Source organism: Haematobia irritans, chromosome 2 (genome assembly GCF_050003625.1).
Source record: "Haematobia irritans isolate KBUSLIRL chromosome 2, ASM5000362v1, whole genome shotgun sequence".
Classification (NCBI taxonomy): Eukaryota; Metazoa; Arthropoda; class Insecta; order Diptera; family Muscidae; genus Haematobia; species Haematobia irritans.
Window position 1 is genome coordinate 108452305 of NC_134398.1, and position 14927 is coordinate 108467231.

Sequence of the window (14927 nt, forward strand, 5' to 3'; positions counted from 1 at the left end):
AAACAGCGGCATTTTCCCGTCAAAAAGTTCCACTTAATATGTTGTAAAGGCTGGACTTATAAATATGATGCATATAATAAGCAGCGATGATGCCTTATTGATCAATTTTCGAAGAAAATCATCTTCAGTGATGGGTCACATTTTCACCTCATTGGATTCGTCGATGAACAGAATTGCCACATTTGGGCGAATGAGAATCCAAGAGTGATTGTCGAATAACCAATGCACCCACAAAGACTGTTTGGTGCGGTTTATGGGTTGGCGGCATCATCGGTCCGTATATTTTCCAAAATGAGGCTGGTCAGGTAGTTACTGTGAATGGTGTTCGCTATCGTGAGATGATAACGAACTTTTTATGGCCCGAATTGGAAGATATGGACGATATGTGGTTTCAGCAGGACGGTACCACTTGCCACTTGCCACACATCCAACGAAACAATGGCTCTTTTGCATAAATGGCGATGTCAATTGGCCACCAAAATCATGTGATTTGACACCGTTGGAATTTTTTTCTTTGGGGTTATTTGAATGAAAAGGTGTACGTCGATAAGCCAGCAACAATTCAAGAGCTAAAGGAGGACATAATTCGGCACATTAACGGAATAGAACCTCCATTATGCCTCAGCGTCATCGAAAATTTTGACCATCGGATGAAGGTGTACCACCGAGGTCGCGGCGCCCATTTTGCCGATATTTTGTTCCATACATAATTGAGTAATACCAATATATCATAATAAAATAAAATTAAAATAATTTCCTAAATAGTTTGTGTTTTATTCAAAATCAACATCGGCCCTTGAAATTTAACCACCCTTTATATTAATTGATTCAATCAATTCGGAAATAATTATCAATTACGAACGAAATTTCCAGAAACATCTCAAAGTGCAACCAATTAAAATTGTTAAAAACAACAAATTGTTAAAATCAACAATTTCTGGATGAAAATATGCATCACATCGTAAGCTTAATTTACATCCTATTCCCAATTTAAAATGATTATTTTGTGAATTCCTTCTGCTGGAAATCTATTCTAACACGCTGTCCAGCACATTCTAATTTTGTTTTATGACACCAATAGGAAGGAAATCGAATTATCTATGCAAAAGTGTTTACAAATATTAGTTGATATGTTTAAGATTTATTTATTATAAGATTATTATTATTCAATTGGTATTGCATTGTACTAGGTAGTGTCCTGTATTATTATATATTTTATTTTGACGAAAATTGATAAAATATACAAAATTCATAGAATTTTGGCTTTGACTTTCAATTTGAAGTGGGATATCATTCATACAACGATGTTAATTTTTAATTTGACTCACATCGAAAAATGTTTGAGAAATTATTGAGTAGCGATACATTTGCGGATAACACTTGAGAAATAATTGCTAATGTCGACCCATAGAAACATACCGGGGCCCTATTTAAACTTGAACCGCACACTATATATGCTAGTGTTCTCAAGACGTCTCCTGATATCTGCTATAACGGGTCGCTGCCTGATAGGTGAATTTGCAAAACTATTGATGCGAAGTATAGTATGAGCTGTCATAGTGTGGAGGAAAGGGAAGTGTTGTTTTCAATGAAATCATGTGTTTTTGTTGTTGTAGGAATGTTTTGGATTTGTTTGGCATGCTTCAGTTGGCATGATCAGCGGTGGTGTGGACTGATGCATCTTATTAGCAGGTATGCAACAAAGGAATATAAAGGTATGGAATATTTTGGGGTTTTACAACATATATTGGTGTTTGTTTAAACCTTTTAAAAGAAAGTTATTAAAATTTTAGCGATCCCTCAGAAATGTCACCAGCATTACTGAGATGGGATAATCCACCGCTGTAAAACTTTTTGGTGTTCGGTCGAAGCAGGAATCGAACCCACGACCTTGCGTATGCAAGACGGGTTTGCTAACCATTGCACCATTATTAATCCTTACTCTATTTTTAACTATTTGAAACAAAAAAAGTTAATTAAAAAGTTAATTAATTGAAAATATGAAAAAACGAGTTATAAAAAATTGAATTAAAAGAACTTCCTGAGTAGTTAATACAAAGAACATCTTTGGAGGACATTTTTTGGAAGTGCTTTTAAAGTGTGCCCTTAGAAGTACTTCCAATTTTTTGCTGGGATGTGGTGTGCTAAAAAGCATAGAATTTGAAGAAGTGATTAATGATTTTGCCTTTTCACAAGGGACTGAATAGTCTAAGTGAGCCTCTGAAACATAATCGGGCTACAACTTTAACCAAACCTAACGATTTTGCCTGTCTCACATCTAGAAGGGGTTCTCTTTAAACGACATAAATAAGCGGCGACCCTGATGTCAGTCTCTGTCGTGTCTGTCGTGTATTCTAATCGAGTTTATTGTCGATTTAATGTACCATCAATCATCGATCGATTATTATTTAAAATTTTGAATTCTACCTTTGCTCCTAATTTTTCGTATTTTTTACAAATTTCTTGAATTCTAATATAATTAAATTCTTACAAAGATTTTTAATCACTAACCTGTGAATTCTAAGGAGTTACGTTTGTGGCATATATTACATTTATATATTCGCTTAATGCGAGTATCAATAAAAAAACCTTGTTTATCTATTTTTTTTATTATAAAAAATAGTGTTCTGTCAAAGTCATAGGGGCCCCATTATACAAATATGCCCATGGCATCTAAAAGGCTGAAGACGGCCCAGCTTGCATGTAATCTGGCATAGTACTTTTAGAGCTGATCTCACGCAAGTTGGTTTTACAAAACAGCGGCATTTTCCCGTCAAAAAGTTCCACTTAATATGTTGTAAAGGCTGGACTTATAAATATGATGCATATAATAAGCAGCGATGATGCCTTATTATAATTATCTAGAGTTTAAACCAAGTGAAATTTTACTTAGATTTTATTTTGAGTACGATTTGACAATAGGTCTGTTTTCTTATTGCACTGATAACCAGTGCAAAAAGAAAACGCAAAACGTCTAACCAGTTCAATTTTCGATTTTGATTGGCAACACTTGGTCGTCAAATGTCAAAATCAAAGTTATTGTTTACAAATAAAAATAGGGGGTATACATTTAACAATCAATTTATAGAAATGTGTACCAAAAACGAAAGAGTGATTATTAATTTTAAAGGAATTGTTGCTTGCCTTTCAAAAACAAATGACTGCTGGCAACAGCTACGTGCGTGGAAACAGATTCAGTGCGTCATGTTTATCAACCAAACGCGTGGAAATATGGGAATTTGCTCAAGTGGTGGATTTACAAGTGGCTAATACCACAAGCATGTGTGGTATAGAAATGGATATGCCAATTGCATCAAAATCACAAAAGCCTAGTTAACGTAGAATTACAGACTTCGGCCAGTCATCAAAAGAGGGAGAGAATATACAGGAAATATAATTCAACATAATACCACAAATTATTTAATTAAACACCATGTCATCGCAAAATGTAAAATAATTTACCCACGCCGAAGTTGCCAAAAATATTACAAAAGAAAAGAATTGGTTCATAATCCACAACAACGTGTATGACGTGACCCCTTTTCTCAATGAGCATCCTGGTGGTGAAGAAGTCTTGATCGAACAAGCTGGTAAAGATGCTACAGAAAATTTCGAAGAAGTTGGTCACAGTTCATATGCCCGTGAAATGATGCAACAATACAAAATCGGTTAACTAGTTGCTGAAGAGCGTACAAATGTTCCAGAAAAATCCGAACCCAAATGGAATACTGAGCAAAATAACGAGGAATCGTAATGAAGTCATGGCTGATGCCTTTTGTCTTGGGTTTAATAGCCACCTTGGTTTATAAGTTTTTCTTTGGAACGAAATACCAATAATTGTAGGCAGAGAAAAACATCACCACCACCAGCCACAAACAAATATCGCAAGTTTATTTGTATATTTAGTTGAGAAAGGGATTTCTTGCTGTTTTAGACCATAAACAAGTCATACAAAAAACAAAAACAAAACATATACAGTGACTCACAAAAATATTCTTTTTTATATCTTGAAATCGCAAACCGCTTAACATTTATATGAAAAAGTTTTATTAAAATGTTTCCATGGATATACATAACAGCAAAACCATAAACAAGTCATACAAAAAACAAAAACAAAACATATACAGTGACTCACAAAAATATTCTTTTTTATATCTTGAAATCGCAAACCGCTTAACATTTATATGAAAAAGTTTTATTAAAATGTTTCCATGGATATACATAACAGCAAAACGTAAACAAAAATCGTGAAATTAAATTTATTGTATTATTTTTAATCATTAAATCAAAAAACTACAAAAAAAAGCTCACAAAAGTATTCGTCGTATCAGTAATCACATTGTATTAGACATTATTTTGGTCCACTTAGTATTTGGAATAGTACCCTTTGTTAGCGCAAATGGCTTCCAGTCGTCTTGGCATCGACACGTTTCTTGAGAGATTTTGCCCCATTCTTCTTGTAACACTTTTTTTAAGGGCTGTCCAAGAAATTTGGTTTTGTCCGATCCACGGTTCCAAATGAGATCCTAGTTTTCAATGGGGTTGCTACCTGGGCTTTGTGGTTTCGTTTTGAGATATTTAGTGTTGTGAAGGAGCCATATTTTCACATCCCACGCCGTGTGTTTGAGGTGTTTGCTTGTTGGAACAAGGAGTCTTTATCACGAAATCCCATTTTAGAGGCGCTGGAGTGAAGATTTTCTTTCAAAATTTTTAAATATGTTAAAAAACATTTAGGCGTTCATGGTTCCATCAATAAAAACTAAGTTTCATTACACTTGTTTTTACATTTTTTATTTTCAAGGTTTCCCTAAGCTTTCGCCGTGAAAATAAAAAATGTCGAAAAGTGTAAGACAAAAGTTTTTATTATTTTAAAATGTATTAAGAAAATGTAACCATTAAAAAAATTAGGTTTATTTTAGTTATCGGAAATATTATCTCTTCAGCAAATTAACTTAACTTTATTCATTTTTGGATTATGTTTGTAAAGGGTGATTCTTTTGAGGTTAGGATTTTCATGCATTAGTATTTGACAGATCACGTGGGATTTCAGACATGGTGTCAAAGAGAAAGATGTTCAGTATGCTTTGACATTTCATCATGAATAGACTTACTAACGAGCCACAACGTCGAATTTTCAGTGAATGGGCCCTAGAAAAGTTGGCAGAAAATCCGCTTTTTTATCGACAAATTTTGTTCAGCGATGAGGCTCATTTCTGGTTGAATGGCTACGTAAATAAGCAAAATTGCCGCATTTGGAGTGAAGAGCAACCAGAAGCCGTTCAAGAACTGCCCATGCATCCCGAAAAATGCACTGTTTGGTGTGGTTTGTACGCTGGTGGAATCATTGGACCGTATTTTTTCAAAGATGCTGTTGGACGCAACGTTACGGTGAATGGCGATCGCTATCGTTCGATGCTAACAAACTTTTTGTTGCCAAAAATGGAAGAACTGAACTTGGTTGACATGTGGTTTCAACAAGATGGCGCTACATGCCACACAGCTCGCGATTCTATGGCCATTTTGAGGGAAAACTTCGGAGAACAATTCATCTCAAGAAATGGACCGGTAAGTTGGCCACCAAGATCATGCGATTTGACGCCTTTAGACTATTTTTTGTGGGGCTACGTCAAGTCTAAAGTCTACAGAAATAAGCCAGCAACTATTCCAGCTTTGGAAGACAACATTTCCGAAGAAATTCGGGCTATTCCGGCCGAAATGCTCGAAAAAGTTGCCCAAAATTGGACTTTCCGAATGGACCACCTAAGACGCAGCCGCGGTCAACATTTAAATGAAATTATCTTCAAAAAGTAAATGTCATGGACCAATCTAACGTTTCAAATAAAGAACCGATGAGATTTTGCAAATTTTATGCGTTTTTTTTAAAAAAAAGTTATCAAGCTCTTAACAAATCACCCTTTATGACCACAGAGGCCAATTTTTTGCCACGATTTAATTGAAATTTTGCACAGGGAGTAGAATTAGCATTGTAGCTATGCGAGCCAAATTTGGTTGAAATCGGTTCAGATTTAGATATAACTCCCATATATAGCTTTGCACAGGGAGTAGAATTAGCATTGTAACTACGCGTGCCAAATTTTTATTTAAATCGGTTCATATTTAGATATATCTCCATATATAGCTTTCGCCCGATTTACATTCATATGACCACAGAGGCCAATTTTTAACTCCGATTTAGTTGAAATTTTGCACAGGGAGTAGAATTAGCATTGTTGCTATGCGTGCCAAATTTGGTTGAAGTCGGTTCAGATTTAGGTGTAGCTCCCATATCCATTTCTGATTTCAAGAAAAATTGTCAAAATACCAACCAACATTTTCCTTGTAAAATCGCCACTGCTTAATCGAAAAGCTGTAAAAATGACTCTAATTTTCCTAAACTTATAATACATATATATCGAGCGATAAATCATAAATAAACTTTTGCGAAGTTTCCTTAAAATTGCTTCAGATTTAAATGTTTCCCATGTTTATACCATTCACCACTACCTCTAATGCCCCAATTTTTTGGCCATCTGAATAAATATTTAATGTTAACGACACAAAAGCAAGAAAACTAAACAAGAAAATTTTATAGGTAAAGGAAGGGATTGGGCATTAGAGGGTTAACTAAAGAATAGAAAAATTATACACAAATGAAGCGTAAATATCTAAAAAATTCATGAACATTTTAAATTTTACCGCAAAATCCAAACCAAAATCATACTGTCTTGGTGAATATTTTCTAAATAATGATGAAAAAGGCAATTTTATTATAATATACTATTCCAAATGCTATTTTTATACCCTCCACCATAAGATGGTGGTTTTTTAAGTTTGTCATTCCGTTTGTAACAGATCGAAAAATTGCTCTAAGACCCCATAAAGAATAGGGTGGTTAAATTTTCAAGGGCCGATGTTGATTTTGAATAAAACACAAACTATTTAGGACATTATTGTAATTTTATTTTATTATGATATATTCGTATTACTCAATTATGTATGGAACAAACTATAGGCCAACTCGACCTCGGTGGCACACCTCCATCCGATGGTCCAAATTTTCGATGACGCTGGGACATAATTGAGGTTCTATGCCGTTAATGTGCCGAATTATCTCGTCCTTTAGCTATTGAATTGTTGCTGGCTTATCGACGTACACCTTTTCTTTCAAATAACCACAAAGAAAAAAGTCCAACGGTGTCAAATCACATGATCTTGGCGGTCAATTGACATTGCCATTACGTGAGATAACAAGGACATTAAATTTGTTGCGCAAAAGAGCCATTGTTTCGTTAGCTGTGGGGCAAATTCGGGCCATACAAAGTTCGTTATCATCTTACGATAGCGAACACCATTCACAGTAACTGCCTGACCGGCCTCATTTTGGAAAAAATACGACCCGATGATGGTCGGTCCGTCTGTTGAAATCACGCCAACTTCCGTTCGAAACAAGCTATCGACTTGAAACTTGGCACAAGAAGTTGTTATTGATATAGGTCGTATCTTATTGGAAAAGGGCCATATCGCATTACTTTACGTATAGCAAAATTCATCCGATCCGGTTGAAATTTGGTACGTGGTGTTAGTATGTGGTTTCTAACAACCATACAAAAATTGGTCCATATCGGTATTGGGCGGGGCCGACTATATCATACCCTAAACCACCCCATGCGAATTAGTAAACATAAGCAAGGGTATCATTGGTATAGGTTTGGGAGATCAACCGAATTTCCTTATTTATGAAAATTAAGCAGTATACACTCAAAAAAAGTCAGGTCCTGTTACAAAGATTTTGTCTTTACTTTAAAAATTTACTTTTTCCCTTTCTTTTTTTTCCTTTTTTTTAAATCCGAGCCAAAGAAGCGGAGAATACTAGTAAGGATATTTTTCAGACACATTTTTTTTTTTTAATTTCGGTTTTGTGTACTTCTTTCTAGGAAGCGAATTTTAAGTTTTCATTTTTTCAGCTTTTGTTCTCCATATGCTATTAAAATCCTTTAAAACGAGTTAACAACTTTATTTTCCAAATTCAGACTCGACTTCCAGTATACTCATAGAAAAAGTTTGCGTGTAGTCTCACGCACTACGGTTGGTTTGCGGCAATTGTACAACACAGATTTGGTACTGCCATGTTATGTTAGGGAACGCTTAGCACATGCCCTTATCATTCCAAATATTTTATATTGCCTTGAGATTTATTCGGGTACCTCCAGAAAGAATTTGGAGAGGATACACCTTGCAATTAATAGAGTAGTTAGGTATGTATTCCGACTTTTTTCGTTAATTCTTTTGTGTTTTGCCGCTCTGTGCGAGCTAACCAACTAGTAATCCCAAGGGTTCAGGCCTTCATGAATGGGTCTTTCGTTGTTAGAGTAGTGAGACTATTTAACGCTCTTCCCCCACCTCTAAGAACTTTCGAAGTTTCCTGCTATACATATCGGAAAAACCTTCTTCAACATTTTGCTAATAACCAATGATAAAATTATGTTTTTTTTTCCTGTCCCAGTAGTATCTTTTACCTGTTTCAATGCTGATACTGATTGTTATAAAGGGTGATTCTTTTGAAGTTAGGATTTTCATGCATTAGTATTTGACAGATCACGTGGGATTTCAGACATGGTGTCAAAGAGAAAGATGATCAGTATGCTTTGACATTTCATCATGAATAGACTTACTAACGAGCCACAACGTCGAATTTTCAGTGAATGGGCCCTAGAAAAGTTGGCAGAAAATCCGCTTTTTTATCGACAAATTTTGTTCAGCGATGAGGCTTATTTCTGGTTGAATGTCTACGTAAATAAGCAAAATTGCCGCATTTGGAGTGAAGAGCAACCAGAAGCCGTTCAAGAACTGCCCATGCATCCCGAAAAATGCACTGTTTGGTGTGGTTTGTACGCTGGTGGAATCATTGGACCGTATTTTTTCAAAGATGCTGTTGGACGCAACGTTACGGTGAATGGCGATCGCTATCGTTCGATGCTAACAAACTTTTTGTTGCCAAAAATGGAAGAACTGAACTTGGTTGACATGTGGTTTCAACAAGATGGCACTACATGCCACACAGCTCGCGATTCTATGGTCATTTTGATGGAAAACTTCGGAGAACAATTCATCTCAAGAAATGGACCGGTAAGTTGGCCACCAAGATCATGCGATTTGACGCCTTTAGACTATTTTTTGTGGGGCTACGTCAAGTCTAAAGTCTACAGAAATAAGCCAGCAACTATTCCAGCTTTGGAAGACAACATTTCCGAAGAAATTCGGGCTATTCCGGCCGAAATGCTCGAAAAGTTGCCCAAAATTGGACTTTCCGAATGGACCACCTAAGACGCAGCCGCGGTCAACATTTAAATGAAATTATCTTCAAAAAGTAAATGTCACCCTTTATAAAGGGTGATTTGTTAAGAGCTTGATAACTTTTTTTTTAAATCAATATTTTTTTTTTATCAATATTTTTATTATTTAACTTTTAATTTTAAGTCAAAAAAAAATGTATTGTAATTTTATTCGTCAATATTTTTATTATTCACCTTAATTTACCATCATTATATTGTTTATGGAATGTTTGTATTGTATTAGTAGTTCTATTGTAATTTATCTTGCATCGGCCTTACGGCTTTAAATTACAAAATTGAGCAAATGAAATGAATTAAAAAGTCTGCTAAAAACAGCAGTAGATGTCTGCTTTTATATTATTGTACTTCACGGCCTAATGAACAACTTATAAAATTTTTATACCCTTCGCCACACTGTTGAACAGGGTATTATAAGTTAGTGCATATGTTTGCAACACCCAGAAGGAGACGAGGTAGACACATGGTGTCTTTGGCAAAAATGCTTAGGGTGGGCTCCTGAGTCCGTCTGTCCGTGAACACATTTTTGTAATCAAAGTCTAGGTCGCAATTTAAGCCCAATCGACTTCGAATTTGGCACAAGTATGTGTTTTGGGTCAGAATAGAACCCTATTGATTTTGGAAGAAATCGGTTCAGATTTAGATATAGCTCCCATATATATATCTTTCGTCCACTTATACGGCCCTAGAAGCCAGATTTTAACCCAAATTTGGTAGAAATTTTGCACTAGGAGTACAATTGGTAGTATAGTCAAATGTGCCAAATTTTATTGAAATCGGTTCAGATTTAGATATAAAGAGTGATTTGTTAAGAGCTTGATAACTTTTTAAAAAAAAAAAAAACGCATAAAATTTGCAAAATCTCATCGGTTCTTTATTTGAAACGTTAGATTGGTCCATGACATTTACTTTTTGAAGATAATTTCATTTAAATGTTGACCGCGGCTGCGTCTTAGGTGGTCCATTCGGAAAGTCCAATTTTGGGCAACTTTTTCGAGCATTTCGGCCGGAATAGCCCGAATTTCTTCGGAAATGTTGTCTTCCAAAGCTGGAATAGTTGCTGGCTTATTTCTGTAGACTTTAGACTTGACGTAGCCCCACAAAAAATAGTCTAAAGGCGTCAAATCGCATGATCTTGGTGGCCAACTTACCGGTCCATTTCTTGAGATGAATTGTTCTCCGAAGTTTTCCCTCAAAATGGCCATAGAATCGCGAGCTGTGTGGCATGTAGCGCCATCTTGTTGAAACCACATGTCAACCAAGTTCAGTTCTTCCATTTTTGGCAACAAAAAGTTTGTTAGCATCGAACGATAGCGATCGCCATTCACCGTAACGTTGCGTCCAACAGCATCTTTGAAAAAATACGGTCCAATGATTCCACCAGCGTACAAACCACACCAAACAGTGCATTTTTCGGGATGCATGGGCAGTTCTTGAACGGCTTCTGGTTGCTCTTCACTCCAAATGCGGCAATTTTGCTTATTTACGTAGCCATTCAACCAGAAATGAGCCTCATCGCTGAACAAAATTTGTCGATAAAAAAGCGGATTTTCTGCCAACTTTTCTAGGGCCCATTCACTGAAAATTCGACGTTGTGGCAGATCGTTCGGCTATTCATGATGAAATGTCAAAGCATACTGAGCATCTTTCTCTTTGACACCATGTCTGAAATCCCACGTGATCTGTCAAATACTAATGCATGAAAATCCTAACCTCAAAAGAATCACCCTTTAGCTTTCATATATATCTTTCGTACGATATGCACTTATATGGATTCAGCCTGAGTTTTACCCTGATTTGGTTGAAATTTTGCTCAAACATAACGCCATATAGTCACGAGTGCAAAATTTGATTGAAATCGGTTCAAATTTAGATATAGCACCCATATATATCTTTCGTCCGATTTAGACTCATATGACAACAGAGGCCAAAGTTTACTACCGATTTTCGTGAAGTTTTGCACAGAGAGTAGAATTAACATTCTAGCAATGCTTGGTAAATTTGATTGAAATCGATTCAGATTTAGGTGTCGTTACGTGTGTTAAATTTGGTTAAAATCTTTAATATTTTAGATATTTAAGTGTGTAAAGTTTGATCTGATTTGGTTCAGATTTAGATAAAACCCCCATATATTCGTGTTTCCAGTTATTACAAATATGACCAAAATTCCCACACTTTAGACAAAACTCTGTGATGATTTCCTCATATCTTAGTCATATCCTGTAGTGCCAGAATTTCCACAGATTTTTAAATAAGGCTCCAAGTCGCTCGACTTGACCAAATAATATTTTACAACCCACACTTGACCACATATCTTGGCGAGATCTACCAATATCCTTTTAAAATCGCCACTGGTGAGTAGCAAAAATTGCAAATATTACTAAAATTTTCCTATATTTGGTATACATATGTATCGCCTGATAAATCATAAATTTCCTTTTGTACACTTGCATTAAAATTTCTCTCGCTTCATATTTCCCATATTTTTTACTAACATTGTGTTTCATCCCATGGTGATAGCCGATTTTAATTCTAGTGTTTTTGTACAAATATTCTCTTCATTATAAGTATTTGTATCTGGAAATGCAAACCTTTGCATAGCTCCCAGCAAATTTGAAGTAGTTAAGGTGGTAACCAGCGTTGCCACTACCCAATTTTATTTTGGACCAAAATTCCCTCCAGCGGACCAAATTTCCAACTTCGAAGAAAAATGCTTTTAAAAGTATTTTATTGTTGCACATGGTGATTTTATTAAAAAAGTAAAGTAAATCAGAAAGGACTGATATAATTTAGCGCTTCACATCAAAACATCGACTTTTCAATTTTTTTTTTATGTGAAAAAATTGACTTTTTGAAAAGGTCGAATTTTAAAGTCAATTTTGGTTGACATCAACGCGAAATATTCGATTTTCTGTAATTGAAATGGTATCTACTCCCACACTGAAAAAAAGCAACGATTTTGATTGGGGTATTGATTCCAAGCCAAAGAATCAGAGAATAGAAGTGACGAGAAATTTACGTCACAATTCTCTTTTAAATTTGAGTTTTGCGTACTTGATTCTAGGAAACAAATTCGAATATATCAATTTGTTTTTCTTCATGTGCTATCAAAGTCCATTGGAAACGTCTGAACGACTACTTAAATTTCCAAATTCAGACACGACTACAACTGAAAATTATTATATGTTTCAAGTAAAAAACAACTTTAAAATAAAGTTTTAAAAAATATCTCCTATTTTTAAACGCTTTTTAGTTTTATAGTCGAGATGCAAAAAGTTAACAATATGTTATTAAAGACGATTTCATTAATTTTGAATTTTTTTTTTTTCAGAATTATTAAGGCCATTTTGACTTTAGTAAAACGAAATTTTCTTTCATGTTAGGATACCCAATTTAAGTCGAGTCACTTAACTATAAGGACAAACCGACTTCATTGAAAAGTTTATAGTCGTTTGGACCAGGGAAAATTTTTATTTTAGAGAAATACGTCTTCTATGCCAAGCAAAACTCGCATTCGTATTTTAAGCACATGAAATCTTTGGCCTCACGTCAATATTTTTTTCAGTGTGAAATCGGTATTAGCCTATATTTTAAGCCTTTTATCTTTAGTCACTGCACATAAACTATTGTGATAGAAATTTTAAATTCTAGGAAAAATTATAAATTTGACCAAATTTATGAAAATGGGCCAAATTCCGTTTGGTCCGACCATCGGACCAAATTTAAAAATTAGAAATCTTTTGGACCAATTTTGGTCCGATCGGACCAAAACGGCAACGCTGGTGGTAACACAAATGTTGGTATACATAGTGGTGAAGGGTATAATATAGTCGGCCCAGCCCGACTTTAGACTTTACTTGTTTTTTACTAACATTGTGTTCCACCCCAGGGCATTAGCCGACATAAATTTTAAGTCAATAGAATTTTGGTCTTAAATATATTGTCGGTTCAGATTTAAATGCATGTATATGGGAGGGAACATAAATCTTTATATATACCACTCAAAAAATTTGAAGGAATTCAGATGGTGTCGAAAATGTAGATCACAAAGTGGTGCAGGGTATAATATAGTCGGCCCTGTCCGACTATAGACTTTCCTTACTTGTTTTTTTATAGAAAAATTTGTCAAAATTTTATTTCTATAGAAAATTTTCTCAAAATGTAGCATATTTATTGAAAATGTATTTCTATAGTAAATTTTCATATAATGTTATTTCGTGCTGATGGTCACTGATTCTTAAAAAACCTCTAATATAAATCTTTCGACCGATTATAAATTCAATTTTGCGAAATTGCCTAAAAATGTATACCCTGCGTCGCACTCTTTATAAAAGTATTACAATATACATTGTCCAAATCGAGTGAGGTAAATAGCAACATAAACCTTTATACAAAGCACTCAACAAAATTGAAGGATTGAGATTTTATCAAAATGTGGATCTAAATACAAAGTTGTGTATATTATAGTCTGCCCCGCCAGACTTCAGATTTTCTTATTACTATTATTTTTTTTTTTTGACTAAAATTATATAGTTAGATTCACATATTAAGTACATAGATTTTGTTGAAGTGTATACAATTTTGTCTAAATCGGTGCAGATTCAAATTCATGCATATGGGAATATCAACCTTTATATAGCTCGCAACAAACTTGAGATGGTATCAATGAATTTGGTCCACAATGAAGGGTATAATACATTATTTTTTTATTAAACATAGGAACGACATTGGCCTGAATTCGAAACATAGAGTACAAGTACACACACTTTTTCATTAGAAATAAGTTGTTTTAGCACACTATACGAGTGCTGGAGATCATGATCGCACTGAATAATCCATGTAGACGGTATTTCCCGTGATTGTTATGGTAATATTACTTGGGACAAACTGTTTTTGAAGATTTCCAAAAGCATAGTGCCCTCTATACTCTATAAATCGGAGCCATAACATGTCCAAAAAACGACCCCCAGACCATAATATTACCCCCACCATTATTGAAGGAACTGTTTTTATTTCTTGGATTAAGACTTTTCTTTGGACCTTCGTACTAAACTTCCACCACCCGAGCCATGCAATTTAAACTTTGATTTGTAGGAAAATAAAACACATTTCACTGATTCTCATGCCATTTAAGGTGTTTTTGTAAAAATTTAAGTCGCGGTTAAATTTTTTCGAACTCCATAATTATTGTGAGAGAAGGCCTTTGACGAAATGTCCAAATGAAATCGTCACTTCCGTGAGAGTTCCTTTATTGGAAGTTGTTAGAGACGCTACATTTAAAGTTGGGCCACTAGATATTTCTACATAATTCGATACATATTCCTGTTTTTGTTGCAGTGAAACAAAACTTAAACAAATACTTCTGTTTTGTTTATTTAAAGGGTGATTCTTTTGAGGTTAGGATTTTCATGCATTAGTATTTGACAGATCACGTGGGATTTCAGACATGGTGTCAAAGAGAAAGATGCTCAGTATGCTTTGACATTTCATCATGAATAGACTTACTAACGAGCCACAACGTCGAATTTTCAGTGAATGGGCCCTAGAAAAGTTGGCAGAAAATCCGCTTTTTTATCG

General features: G+C 34.9%; 1 protein-coding gene across 1 annotated transcript in view; it reads right to left on the minus strand.

The window, feature by feature from the left end:
- Positions 1-14927, minus strand: part of LOC142226008 (putative ATP-dependent RNA helicase DDX43) — a 505423-nt gene that overhangs the window by 175858 nt on the left and 314638 nt on the right. The gene's annotated exons all lie outside the window — the stretch shown is intronic.